The sequence below is a fragment of the Nomia melanderi genome, chromosome 14, assembly GCF_051020985.1.
Source record: "Nomia melanderi isolate GNS246 chromosome 14, iyNomMela1, whole genome shotgun sequence".
In the NCBI taxonomy this organism is placed as follows: Eukaryota; Metazoa; Arthropoda; class Insecta; order Hymenoptera; family Halictidae; genus Nomia; species Nomia melanderi.
Genome location: NC_135012.1, coordinates 3,483,542 through 3,498,611, shown reverse-complemented (window position 1 = coordinate 3,498,611; position 15,070 = coordinate 3,483,542). Strand labels below are relative to the sequence as shown.

The following is a 15,070-nucleotide window of genomic DNA, read 5'->3' as shown; positions in this document are numbered from 1 at the left end:
AGTCCATTTTAATTTAATCTAGGTTCAACTCCGATTCGATCGTAATACTTTATGGTCGTATAAATTTTCCTGCGACCGTGTTCGACTTCGAGTCGATCCGACCGATTGTTCTATTAAAGTTATTGTCTTTGCTGTTACCAAGTGGAGTTACTATCTTCGAGGATTTAGATTGAACGTTCGGTGAGCGGCGTGTTCGAATCCGACATTTGGAAATGATTAACCTTTGGTACACGAGTAGTTTTGAAATTTTTATCTACGTATTCGAATGATGTATGGAAGTCTTGGATATTAGAAAAGAGAATCAAGCTTGATGATTCTTTTTGTTTTAATTATCAAACCTAGAAATCTCTGTTATAATAATGTTTCATCGGAATATTTATTATTATGGGGCATGCGATTAACGGAATAAGAAAACAAGCGTCAAAAATGTTAATTAAAAATCGACTTACCATTAGCTGCTCCCGGATCGCTCCGAGTCGAGCTGCATGCGTTCTCCATGATCACTGCCGCGGCTGTTTGTTACATGACGTTAATAACACGTTAATGCGGCTCTCGCTTCAACACTCGGTTAATATCCACACTGTTAGTAGAGAATCATCTTCACCACTCTCAACATTCCCCGTGACGTCCTGAAAAATTTCAAGAGAGGCTCGATGTTTCAGCTGCCTTTGACAATGTTCTTTTTTTTTAGCTACGTGTAATTCTTCGAGTTTCAAAATTGTTATACAAAATCGACTATTTCCGTGGGATTCAGACAAATTTTAAGAGCGGTTTGATGTTTCAGCTGCCTTCGACAATGTTCTTTCTTTTTAACCATGTGTAATTCTGCAAGTTTTAAATTTGCTATAGAAAATCGATAATTTCCGCGCGGTTCAGACAAATTTTAAGAGAAGTTTGATGTTTCAGCTGGCTTTGACAATGTTCTTTTTTTAGCTATATGTAATTCTTCGAGTTTCAAAGTTATTTTAGAAAATCAGCAGTTTCCCTCGCGATACAGACAAATTTTAAGAAAATCTCGAGACGTCACCTACCTCCGACAATTTTTTTATAGCTATAACACTACGCGTTTCAAGCAATATTATAGAAAATCGACAGTTTCTCGCGCGATCCAGACAAATTTCGAGAGAGTCTCGAGATATCATCTGCTTCCGACAATTTTTCTCTTTTCAGCTGTAATTGCTCGCGTTTCGAACTATATTATACAAGATCGGCATCGTCCCTTGCACAGGCAAGGTATCGACGTATCAACAAAAGAGATTTCCCGCCTGAACGAGCGTACAATGGAAAAATCATGGGGAACGAGGCTCGGGAATTCGCGGGATCGATGAAATATGCGGAAACAAACGCGGCCGGGGCAGAGGTCGCGATTGAGCGATTCACGGGACGTGAGAAATGCGATACGTCGGGAGGACGGCGAATTAAAATGAAAACGCGGGGGACACCTATCGCCGATGACGCGAAATCGATCACTTTTGCCGATGAGAAATGAGGAGAGAGCACCGGCGATGCTGAAAAATCGGGAGCCGTGCTCTTGTTACTGTTTTCGGGGAAACGAAATTCCTGCTATCGATCAGATCGACTCGCGTTTCTTCAATGCGGCAGGTATTTAACCCTTTGAACTCGAGAGGTGACTCTCAGTCGCCAGATGATTTGATACAGAAAAATTATAAGCTTTGGTATTTACCATTAACCTTTGTATACTGCATCAATACGTGAAATATTGAACGAAAATAGCTTTGTCCCCTAATTTATGTATGATTTCTTGTTAAATTCATTTTAAAGAATCTTGTCTACATTTAATTAGAAAGTATAGAATACTTCACGTGAGAAACTTTCGAGTGGAAAGGGTTAACCCTTTACACTCGAGGGGTGACTCTCAGTCACCATTTGATTCGATATAACAAAATTACAAAGTGTTATATGTAATATCAAGTTTCGTATAATGCATCGATATGTGAAATATTTATATAAAACAGCTTTGTTTCTTAACCCTTAGCACTCCAGTTTGTTTTGTAATCTATCAGCAACTGCAATTAATTTTTGTAGTATTCCCAGCGAAAATTAGAAATGCTATAACATATCGAAAGAAACCATCTCAAATATTAAACAATTTATAAAAAATTGTATCTATAATTACAGGCTTTCCACAAAAAATTCATTTGGCAGGATGAAATCAATATTCCTTAAGTATACTAAAGAAACCATCTCAAATATTAAACAATTTATAAAAAATTGTATGTATAATTACAGAGTTTCCATAAAAAAATTCATTTAGCACGATGAAATCAATATTCCTCGAGTATACTAAGGAAACCATTTCAAATATTAAACAATTTATTCGAAATTATATGTATAATTATAGAGTTTCCAGAAGAAAATTAATTTGGAACACTAAAATCAATATTTCTCAAGTATACTAAAGAAAACATCTCAAATATAAAAACAATTTATACGAAATTATATCTATAATTACAGACTATCCACAGGAAAATTCATTCGGAACACTGAAATCAATATTGATTAACCTCAATCCGCTAAATTATGTCCACAATCAGAGATTCTCCCCAAAAAGGTGCAAGAATAATTTAAATACGATGAAAATGCAGAACGCTGAAGGTGGAAAGTTAAAATCTAATCCACTCGATGAAATCGTGAACGCCGGTGAAGATCGCGGCAGCCAGCGTCCAGTATCTCTGCTGCGAAACGAAAAACCCGACGCTGATCCGCGATCGAACAGCTAACGTCTCGCGAATGAACGAGCGCGCGGCGACAAGACAATCCCGAATGGAAATCCGATGCAAACTAGACAGGTGCGAGAGGACCCGACGAGTCCGAGGGAAATCGTAATACCGGTCGGGTTATCCATAAGCCGGTCGAATGAAGGATCAATAAAAAGTTGAGTTATGGTGTCAGATAAGTGTGCTAGGGAGATAAGTTTCCTAGAGCGGCGCTGTTTATTATCGCCATGCGTATTCCTCGTGAACAACGCGCGTTCCTGACGAACATTCGAGGAAGATTATCCTTGAATACAATAAAACAGAATCATTCTGCTCGAACGACAACCACTGATTACACGATCGACGTAAATCGGCGTTCGCATCGTTAGACATGATTTTACGTCGCGAACTTCTCATCGAGGTCTACGAATGGAAGATGGAAAATATATCTAGCGAGCAGACAGAGAAGCTTCGTCTTTCTTTATTGTAATGATTGCGGATCATGCAAATGTTCAAGAATGTAATTAGAAAAGCACAATTAACCTTTAGCACTCCAGATGGTTTTGTAATTTATCAGCGACTAATTTTTATGGTATCTCTAATGAAAATGGAAAATGCTGTAACATTTCTTAGATCTTTTATTTTCCTTCTTAGCCTAAAATTTGGATGTGAAAATCGAATAATTTTACGGTGGTTTCTTTAACCCTTTGCGGACGGATGTCGGCATTTCGATAAGATGAAATATTCATATTTGGAAGACTAACTCGCGAACAACTGATTTAATTAGTCAAACAGCGAGAGATCAAACTGTAGTTTCCTTTTCTTCTGTTAATTAAGCAATTGATATATAATTAAGCTTTATATGGTGAAGGTTTTGCATGTTTCGAAGAATTTTCGTCCGCAAAGAGTTAAGATTCATTAAAATATTTAATATTATAACTGGTGCAATATTGGAGCCTACAGAGTTCAAAGGGTTAATTTACATGCGTCTTCTCATTAGTTCCTTTATTAGTCAAAAAATGTTAAATATTTCTAGTGAGAAATTTCCGAGTGCAAAGGGTTAATACGGTACCGAGCTACTTCGATCTACTTCGTCCGCAAAGGATTAAGATTCATTAAAATATTTAATATTACAATTGGTGCAATATTGGAGCCTACAGAGTTCAAAGGGTTAAGATTCCAAATGATTTTCCTTAAGAAATGTCATGAAAACCACTAAAGTTTAGATATTTTAGACACTCTAAGCAACTTTGCACTCCAAATTTCTCGTAAATGCATAAAAATCTAGTCTAGTAATGATCAATACAATGATCCTTATCATCGACAGTCAGTCTTCCGCACGATGCTAATTTCTAAATTGTTTCCAATGGGTCTCCACGTTTCAAAATTCCTCGATAGCGTCCGTAACACGCGTTCAGCATCCAATCTCGTTCGTTATGCGTTCTTCGTCTAACTCCGTCGTTTAACGAAAGAATTTGCGTTTTAAATCCGTCGTCGCCCGTTATCAGCGGAAACGGAGATATCTTGTTCCTCCGTCCGACCTTGTTTGTCTCTTTCCCTTCGACTCGTGGATGATTTTCGAAAAACAAGTGCAAGGAGACGATTTCCTAGTTGAAATCACCGGTCGGATTGTTCGCGGATTAATCGTCAGGAATTATCAATCGAAACGGGACGCGTATTTTCCACGGGAAAATCGAAATCCGCGTGTCGAACCGGCTGCAGGCGCGAACGCGTGAAACGAGAGTTACAGCTCGCGATAAATCGCGTCGCGGAAAAAAACAAGAACAGAGGAGAAAGATATAGTGGCTTATACATCGTGGCCTGTGAAAGGTGGCGCGCTCTCGCGATTGTTTAATCAATGGATCGTAAATGGAAAGACAGCGCAAATAATTTAACATCCGCGCGACGCGACTGGTCCGAGATTATACGGACTCGAGCCGCCCCGTTCGTCGCGCGCTGCAATATTAATCACCGGCGAAAATATTTGCCTGTAAATTTGCCACGTTAGCCGCGTCCCATTAATTACCGATTAATCGAGCCGGCTGCCAGTCCTTTTGCGTTTGTCGTCGCGAATTTAAGACGCCATTGTCGAGCATCGAATGTCGTTTGTTCAAACGACAGAATCTGGAAATCTCGTCCCATTTATGAGTCGTCACGTGAAGACTTATATAATTTCAGTGATTAAAGATCATTTTCAATCCTACCGTTGGACAGATGTATTATCGATTCATCCATTGAATTATCGAATTCACATCACAATGTTTCAAACGGAAATATGTCTACGAAGTGTTTAACACTAAAACAACCGAGCACTTCAATTGACTTTTGAAAATTTCGCTATGGAAACTCCAAGAGTGCATCTGTTCAGACTTTCATTGATTTACAATTCAATTTGCGTAGTGCTAAATGAATTTCTTTAATAATTTCTCAGAGAAACATTTGTTCCCTTTCTAATAATTGCAAAAAGGAGACATCAGGCATGGGTCATCTGACCCCTCTGGTAGTTTTAGTGTTAAAAACGTTTGGTTTACGAGAACAAATGAAACTTCGTTCAATTATACGTTGTCCATGTTCGACGAATGTGTTTATTTGCAATGTTTATTCTCATATTATAATATAGGAATCATATTTCACACTAAAACTATCGGACGGCTCAAATAACCCATTCTTAAAGTATCGCAATTAAAAAGATAACAGAAGTTCTCAGAGAAATGATTAACACGTTGAATGCCAACCAAATCGAATTACTATAATTCATTTCAATTAACCCTTAGTAGTCCTATGTCGAGTCAGACTCGACATTCTATTTTATTGCAACCTCTACCTGTTTTAACAATTTTTTCTATATTTATTTGTAGTATCACAATTGTACCATATAAAGGTAACATTTCAATGACTGCCAAATATTCTTGAATAAATAAATAGAGCGTCATATCAAGCTGTTATTGAATGAACTAACGTCGACGTGAACCTCAAAGTGAGAAACCAAGAGCACTTCCGACCGCAAAGGGTTAAACAACGATTATTTGGCAACATTTCTGTATCATAAACAATGCTTCGCGACGAGTCTAACTCGTTGTAGGACAAAGGATTAAGTTAGTTTAAAAAAATGTCATCTGTATCTCATAAAAATCAATTGAATGTTTCTAGTGAATTTTTCGAGTGCAAAGGGTTAAAATAAACACTCACAGCGAATGGGTTGAACCTCGACCCCGATGAACCCAACGCGAAACACGAATCGATCCGCATGAATGTAAACGAGGACCCACGGTAACTTCGAGGAATCGAAGCCGGGGGATCGAATTAACCTCTTAGGCACGACGCGCCACTATAGTGGCTTTCGCGGATGTCATCTTTCTGAACGACGCGCCACTATAGTGGCTCCGTCGCTACCAATATATCATAGATCATAGCCAATTGTATTACTAATTATTAAAGTAAATTGTTAAAGTTAAATTATGTGTATCATATCTTTCAGAAAAATTATAATTTAATCATCAAAAACTTCATTCCAATGTACTTGCGTAGAGAACAGCATTGTCCGTACAGAACTCTGCCGTACAGAGAAACAGCCCCGCGCAAAATTCAGCCGTGCCTAAAAGGTTAAAGAGGGAAAAATCAGCGAGCGGTGGAATCTTTTTAAATTTCCGAGAGGATTAACATCGGGACGATATTTCGTTTCGGTGGATCGCTCGGACGAAGAAAATCCCGCGACTAATGCACCGCGCGGCCGCGTTTCCGTCAACGACGGTGCCGCGCGCCGTCTAAGAATTTAATTCCGCCTCATCCTGATCAACGACACCGCAAACGCCTGGCTGAAAGTAATTCCCCGTCGAAATTACGGGTCGCGGCGAGTCCCCTCCGCGGTTTTTTCTATCCGCGAGACATTCCCGAGAATTCGCTCCCATGTATTCAGCTTATTCCGGGCAATTAGTCCGCTTCGATCTTCGAGCGGCGGTCCCCGCCGGCTATAAGTCATCAAGCGTTTACGGCGCGCCTGGAAATCTTCGTCGAACGACGCGAGACGGCGAGGCGACTCCGGCGGACGATCCCGACGAGCCGAATCGCGATGAGTCGCTGTAGTTACTTGATTAAGGGAGTTAATTTTGTATACTATCAAGAACGCGATTAGGAAACTGAATCGAAAATCAGTTTTCTCGAAGAATACTATCAAGAACGCGATTAGAACAATAGAATATCAACGCGGAAATCAATTTTCCCGAAGAAGAGTATTAACTCTTTACGGTCGAACGTCGACACTTCGAGGAAACCAAATATTCATATTTAGAATACTAAGACGCAAACGAATAATCTAATTACTCAAACAACAAGAGATCGGTACGTAGTTTCCACATCTACTATTGCTCAAGCAATCGATATACAATTCAGCTTCATCTGCTGAAAGTTTTCTACGTTTCAAAGAATCCTCGTCCGCAAAGGGTTAAAAACATGATTAGGAAAATAGAATATCGGCGCGAAAATCAATTTTCCTGAAGAACATAATCAAAAACATGTTTAAGAAAATAGAATACCAACGGAAAAATCAATTTTCCCAAAGAACACTACCAAGAACACGATTAGAAAAATAGAATACCAACAAAAGACTCAATTTTCCCAAAGAACACTATGAAAAACACTGCACCCCAAATATACCGCACATCCCTGCGTATCGGTGCGCCCCGCGCAATTTCACCCTGTCAAATTCCCCGTAAACGCATAAAAATCCGCAGTTCACTCGTAACGCATTCACCCCGACATATTCTATTTTATTCGCTCAACATATTCCGCAATCAATCGGCAACTTTTCCCCTTTCCTATTCTTCAGCTCTCTGTTTCCCCCAATTTCAATATTCCGATCCCCTCCCGATCGCGCATCGATGTTATCGAAGTACAACGCGCGAGTACATCGACGCAGAAGTTCTAGTAAACCGCAGTCAATTGATCAGTCGTTTAACCGTATCTTTCAGTCACATTTGAACACTTTACTTAAATTTTCTGATTACTTCATATTGCATTTCCCAAAGTTCTTTTGGGTTTTTAATATTTGGACCCTATAGACAAAAACAATAACATTTTAATCGTTCCTTCTATTCTCGTAAGTGACTGAGAGTCACATCGTGCTATATTCGTTATAAAAACACATGGTACGATTAGGATTAATCGTATTCATCGGAATTTTCTTTGGGAAAACTGATTTTCGCGTCGATATTCTATTGTTCTAATCGCGTTCTTGATAATGTTCTTATGTAAAATTGATTTTCGCGTAGATATTCTATTTTCCAAATCATGTTTCTGATAGTCTTCTTCGGGAAAATTGATTTCCGCGTTGATATTCTATTGTTCTAATCGTATTCTCAGTAGTGCTCTTTAGGAAAATTGATTTTCGCGTCGCTATTCTATTTTGCCAATTGCACTCTCGATAGCGCACAAAACTAACATCCTCAATCGAGTAACTGCAGCGACTCGTTTATATCCAGCTAAAAAATATCTCCATTATTTAAATATTCATCACGAATGTCGTCGTGTCGGATTTTGAAAACAGGTCGGAAACATGGAATCGGAGAGCGGCAAGGTGAAAAAAGAGCGGGATATCACGAATTAATTGACGAATGAATGGCGTAAAATGGAATGTATCGGGCTGAATGCACACGCGCGCGGGAACAGACGAAAAATGCGCAATAAAATCTGTTCGTACGTTTCGTTTCCGGTATAATCGAGTTCGTCGATCGCGCGAAGTAGAAACGGCGAGCTGCGCGCAGACACGACACGCGGCGCGGCTCCGGTCCCATTGAATGGCATGCGCGCGCGCGCGCGCGCGCGGCGAATATTCAAATTCGATTTCCTTGGAAATGAGACGCGGCGCGGACAAATTTTATTCAACGTTTTCCACTTATTTTCCCGTGTAGAATAAACTCCTGGCCGGATGCGCCGCCGTGCACGGACCGTGGGAACGTGAACGTGCGAAATTTGAATAGCTGTTGCGATACCACGCGTGGAAAGACTTTCCACAGCCGAGGAAACGGTACTTCCATGCACGCGGTGTCGCAACCCGCGGATCGCGTATCCGTATTGCCGTTCGAGGAGACTTTCTCACTCTTTCTAATCACTTTCCTAGTTTCTACGATAAAAGAAGAGTGGAGGAATATATTGTAGAGGTATCAAAATAAAAACTAAGTCCGTAGTCCTCGGTGGAAATGTTTTTAACCCTTTGCACTCGGAAGTTTCTCACTAGAAATATTTAGCACTAGGTTTACGGGCATTTATTGTACAGTTTGTTCTATTGTTCCTAGAACAGTTAATATTCGCCTATCTAGATTTTGAAAATTATAAATTTAAAAATAGACAATTAGGATATATATTCGTGTAATCGGATCAACCAAAACCGACCGAAACATTTACCAAATGATGTTTACAAAATTCAATGCGCGTCAAATGACGCGCTCCGTAAACCTAGTGTTAACATTTTTTGATGAGGCGAAGACGATATTTTTTGAGATTAACTCGAAGGGAAATCACAAGTATATTGAGGAACAAAGCTGTTTTATTCTAACATTTCACGTATCAAGGCATTATACAAAATTCAATATTAAATATCAGATTCTATATTTTTACTGCGTCAAATCAATTGGCGAATGAGAGACGCCTGCGGAGTGCAAAGGGTTAAAGATCATGAATACAGAAAATTCAGATGAAGGCTGAAAGAACAACGGATAAAGGATAAATTGAGAAACTGAAATCTTTAAATATAGGGACACGAAAGAATAAACTTAGAAAGTAAAGGCATAAAAGAATAAATCTTCAATCTGAATTTCAATTCTGTCTCCCAAGATCACTCTAGTAACGGTATTCAATGATCGAAAGCGGATAACAGTGTCAGACTCTAAAAATTTCACTTTGCCTCGATAACTGTCGCTTTGTGGAGCCTTGTCGGTGACAAATATAGAGGCAACGTCGGCCGAGAAACAAAAGACAGTGGGAAACCGGCGAATCAAACGGCGCTGTGTCCGTTGATTGATCTGCCGGTGGAAAATCGATAAAAACGGAGAGGCCGGGTAAACAATCGGGCGAGGAAAGGCCGCGTTCCGCGGTTAATCTGACTTTCATTAGCCGGGAAAAGGGCGGCGAGGGACAGCGGCGACGGAATATCGACGACTTTCAAATTCGCCGCCGCTAATAACGCTCGGCCTGGCGCGGACCGGCGAACCGCGTGGCGGTTTATTTGCCCGGCATCGAGCCGGCCGATCACTTTCAGAGACGGCGCCGCGGTGCATCGAGCCAAGAAAGTTTACTCGATGTCAACAGGAGGGCTCTCTCTAGCAGCAGGAGGAGGAGGAGGGGCACAAAAACAAAGGGGGAAAACGCGCAAGAAAGGAAGCGCGACGATGAGAAGAAAGCCGGAAAAATCGGTGAACCTTGAGATTTCGACCGAGACCCGGAACCCTTTATCCGGATCATTGGCTTGTCACGATCGAATAAAAATCGGTTGCGTTCCGATCACGGGGTGGATGGATGAGAAATTTGCGGTCGGAGCAGCCGAAACCTTCGGAAGTGTGAACTCGCGATAATGCGCGCGGTTTAAACGTTATGCAAATATTCTGTTCGATCCGAATTTCGGTGGAGGCGGATATGGAAACGAAGTTTTGGGAAATTCGAGGGAAATTTGAAAATTTGAGGTTTTGAAATGATGGAACTTTTGAGCTTTGGAACTTAGAATTTTGAAACTTAGTTGTTTGGGACTTCTGAGTTTTGAAACTTGGAGTTTTGAGGTTTAGAACTTTGAAACTTCTGAGCTTTCGAATCTGGAATATTGAAGTTTAGAACTTTGGCACGTCTGCGCTTTGGAACTTGGAGATTTGAGATTCAGAACTTTAAAACTTCTGAGCTTTAGAATCTGGAATATTGAAGTTTAGAACTTTGGGACTTCTGAACTTTGGAACTTGGAGGTTTGAGATTCAGAACTTTAGAACTTGGAATTTTGAGATTCAGAACTTTCGAACTTATGAGCTTTGGAACTTGGAGGCTTGAGATTCAGAACTTTAGAACTTCTGAGCTTTGAAACTTCGAGCTCGAAACTTAGAACTTAGAACTTTGAGCTTTTCTAGAATTTAGAACTTTAAAACTTTAAAATTTCAAAACTTTAAAACTTTAAAACTTTAGAACTTGAAACTCAAATTTACAACTGTAAAACTTTAGAACTACCGAGCTTTGTAACTTGCAATTCTGAAATTCCAACGTTTGAAAGTCAAAGCAAAGTTGTGAAATTTTCAATGATGAAGAGTTCAAGCGGAAAAATAACGCGCCAGCGGAGATAACAATGTCGCCAGGCGCAATTTATTTACCGTAAAGCAGGAATCCGCAGACGGTTATCAGTAGCTTAACACTAAAAAAAAAAAAAACGAGCTGCCTCGTGCGATAACATTTATCCTTGTCAAATATTTGCGAGAGACGTGCCAAGAGAAGAACGTCGTCGCTGCGTCGTCAACCCGAGCGTAATCTACTCCGTGCCGACTCGGTCGCGGTCCAAAGATGATTAACAACGATTTCATGTTCCCGAAACCGTCTATTTCCACTAGTGAACCTCGAAACCGAAAACAGGCGGTTCGTCATCGAACGAAATACCTCAAGATGACTATTCCATTCCGCAACGTAACTCGACGTAATCTCTCGACTGTGGCGAAAACGTCGCTTAATTACTTTCTTTCTAGCGGTAGCTTGCGATACGCCAATTACAGTCGCGGGTTATAGTTGCTGGTCGTTCGGGAAAGCGATAAACTTTTCTTAGAAAATTGTAGAAAAATTATTACACCAATCCCAAACGAACGTATTTCAACCTCTCGCAATACAACAACAAATAAACTCGCGGTAAACATTTCTCTATCAGTCTAATAAAAGTCAATGTACTTATTACATACGAATCAAAATAAATGATTTTAATATCATTAATTTAAATATGCACTTACAAGATCCCCTTGCGTTCTAATAAATGCTTAACACTAGAATTACCGAGCATTTAATACGATTAATATGCAATTCCCATAAAAATTGTGATAATAGATTATTTTCAATTTCTTCAGACATTCATTATAGTGCTGAAATGAAACTATTTATTTTCGAAATCATTTCGAATATTCAATGCTTCGAAAATGTCAATAATTTCTAAACAAAATAATCGAAACCAGTCATTTTGACTGGTACGGTAGTTCTAGTGTTAAAGGACGGCGAGCGTGTGTTTCGGCGGACAGGCCGCAAATTACGCGTTATCTGCACGCGAAGAGTCGCCGGATCGAGAAATATTGACCGGAAGTGGCAGTCGAACGTGCACCGGGGGCCGAAGTTATTTTTCCATGGCGATGGATGACGTTCCATCCTCCGATCGCATTCCTTGGCCCGGTTTCCCAGCGTCGACAGTGATAGAAAATCGAATCGGCGACACACAACATCCCGATGAATTATGTAAATTACGCTGTCATCCCGAAATACGACGTCCAAATTATCCTCGTATTTACGAGAGGATTTTTTTCCAGGAAGTCGGTCAGTCGTCTATCATCTGTTTCCGATTTATTAAACTTTTAGTTTAATTTGTTATTAATCCTTTGCGCTCAAGAGGTGACTCTCAGTCACCACTTGATTTGATTTGCAAAATTATGAAGTCTTATATATAATATTAACCCTTTGAATTCTGTAGGCTCCAATACTGCACCAGGAATAACATTAGATATTTTAATGAATCTTAAAGAAACTACCCTACAATTATTAGACTTTTCACACATCCAAATTTTGCACTAAGACGGAAAATAAAAGATCTAAGAAATATCCTAGCATTTTTCATTTTCGCTAGGGATACTATAAAAATTAGTTGCAGTTACTGACAAATTACAAAACCATCTAGAGTGCTAAGAGTTAAGCTTTTCATGATGCATCAATACGTGGAATATTGAAATAAAATAACTATCCTTCTTAATTCATACATGTTTCATCGTTAATTAATTTCAAAGAACATCGTCTGCATCTCATCAAAGAATATTGAATATTTCTAGCAAAGAACTTTCGAGTGCAAAGAGTTAATCTACGTTACCGACACGGTAACGAATCATTTTTCTCCGGGAATCAGCGCGAGGAAGCCGCGCGACGCGTCGTTCGGGGCTAAGGGGATAAATAAATATTATAGAAAAACGTGGAAGGGACGAGGGAAGAAAGGAATCGAATCGGCGGAGCGTGTCGCGACTTCCTCCTAATTAACCGTCATTAGAATTCCCGTAAAAATGCATAATGGGCCCGAACGAAATGACAAAAAGATTTACGGGCGGCCGCCGGCACGCAACCGCTGTCCACCGGGCGGTATGAAAGTTTAAGGCCGCGCTTGGAATTAATTAAACGACGTCGGCGTCGTCTATGCGCACGCTGATCAGAAGTCACTCTCCTGATACGAGTAATTACTGCGGAAGCTTTTTTCCCGCCGTCGGCGACGGCGTTCGCGAGAAAATGAAACTTTTTGTCGGTCCGAATTCACTCGATCGCCGATTCTTCGTCTAAGTGTCGATCGAGAAAAGTCGAATGGAAGCGAGAGTCTCGTTCCGCTGGACTCGTAAAATTAATTAACTCGGCGCATTTATGTTCCTCCATTTTTTTCCTTCGAACGGTTTTTACGATCGTTTAGTGGTTTCTTATCGTTGGTGGCATTGTTGGAGGTATCCTCGAAATTGAGATTAGAAGCGTTTTGAATTTGAAATTGGAGATTAGTTTCGTTTACATTTTCAATGTGTTTTACTCGGAATTTACTCGGCGATTAACACGTTGAATGCCGCACGATTTCATGGTACAGAATAGTTCAAATGGAAAAAATATAATATTAAATCATTTGATTGAGTTGCATTGTTATTCTTGCAGGTTCATTTAGCTGAATGTCACCACATTAGTTAACATTATTTATAATATAGGAATGTTTTCAAATAATCATGGTTTAATTAAGTGAACTATAGTAATTCGTAATTTAAATTATGCGCCGGCTAAATTTCAGCTACTAAAGGGAGCGTCGGTGGTTATATTGACACATTTTTAACCCTTTGCGTCCGAAGTGCTCTTGGTTTCTCACTTTGGGGTTCGCGGCGATGTTAGTTCGTTCGATTACAGCTTAATATGACGCTGTATTTATTTATTCAAGAATATTTGGGAGTCACTGAAATGTTACCTTTAAATGGTACAATTGTGATACTACAAATAAATATGGAAAAAATTGTTAAAACAGGTAGAAGTTGCAATAAAATAGAATCTCGAGTCTGACTCGACATAGGACTGCTAAGTGTTACCCTTTGCACTCGAGAGGTGACTGTCAGTCACTTGATTTCATGTAGTAAAACTATAAAATTTGATATTCAATATTCAACTGTACATAATGCATCGGTGTGTGAAATATTGGGATAAAAAGATTTGTTTCTCAATTCACTTGCAATTTCTCTTTGAGTTAATTTAAGAAAATATCCTCTGTGCCTAGTTAGAAAATGTTAAATATTTCTGACGAAATACTTCCGAGTGCAAAGGGTTAAAAAATAATTTTAAGTTGAAATTTCGAAAGGTGTCGTTCGACTCAGTTTTAAATGATGATATTTATCTCGCCAGAAAATGCTCAAATCTTCCAACATAACAAACATCCGAGTGCAAAGGGTGAACCCTGTGTGGACGAAGATTGTTTAGAGTATAGAGAACCATCTGCAAAATCTGCGAAATTAGATATTAAATGCTTAATCAATAGGGAATAAGGAAACTATCAAACCGAAATTTCTAACTTAAGGAAAAGAATAAGGAATTAGATTATATAAATTTTACTTTGAATTTATGTCACACATATCTAAAATGTTGCATTACCGTAGGATTAGCAAATAAACGATAGCCTAAAAATCCAATTATCGCGGGGCCGGCGCGCAATGTGTTAATTACTATTATGGATGGAATATTGTATTGATGGTTGTCGTTTATGTGATAATATAATTATGAAAATTGATGGGGAACGAAGTACGAAGGAAGATAGATAACGCGGCGAGCTAATTATTCAACGTAGAATTATTCGATTCTACGTGTTCCAAGGGCGGAGAACGGCGGATGTGCAGTCGATTTCTCGCGGATCCCCGGAGTTCCTTTCGGGAATTTATTATCTGTCATACGGTATCAGCTGCCGAAACGTTTCCCGGCTGCTTTTCCGCGCTGGCAGTAACGAGGTTACAGGTTTCCGCGACAGTTTCGCGCCGGCGAACGAGATTTTCCGATCCGTCGGACGGCGACCAAGTGAAAGGTAATCGAGAAAAAAGGTAACGAGTTTCTTGCGCCGCTACGAACGGGTCGGCCGATAAAAGGAGCCG

At 39.7% G+C, this 15,070-nt stretch overlaps 1 protein-coding gene across 3 annotated transcripts in view; it reads right to left on the bottom strand.

The window, feature by feature from the left end:
* The window catches only part of LOC116427096 (uncharacterized), a 109,937-nt gene that overhangs the window by 51,741 nt on the left and 43,126 nt on the right, over positions 1 to 15,070 (bottom strand). For 2 of the 3 annotated variants that reach the window (XR_013000138.1, XR_013000139.1), the window contains one exon: positions 450 to 629. The exons of the other annotated variant lie outside the window; for it this stretch is intronic. The gene's annotated coding sequence lies outside the window, so the exon portion shown is untranslated. The remainder of the gene's footprint in view (positions 1 to 449; positions 630 to 15,070) is intronic. 3 annotated transcript variants of the gene reach the window in all.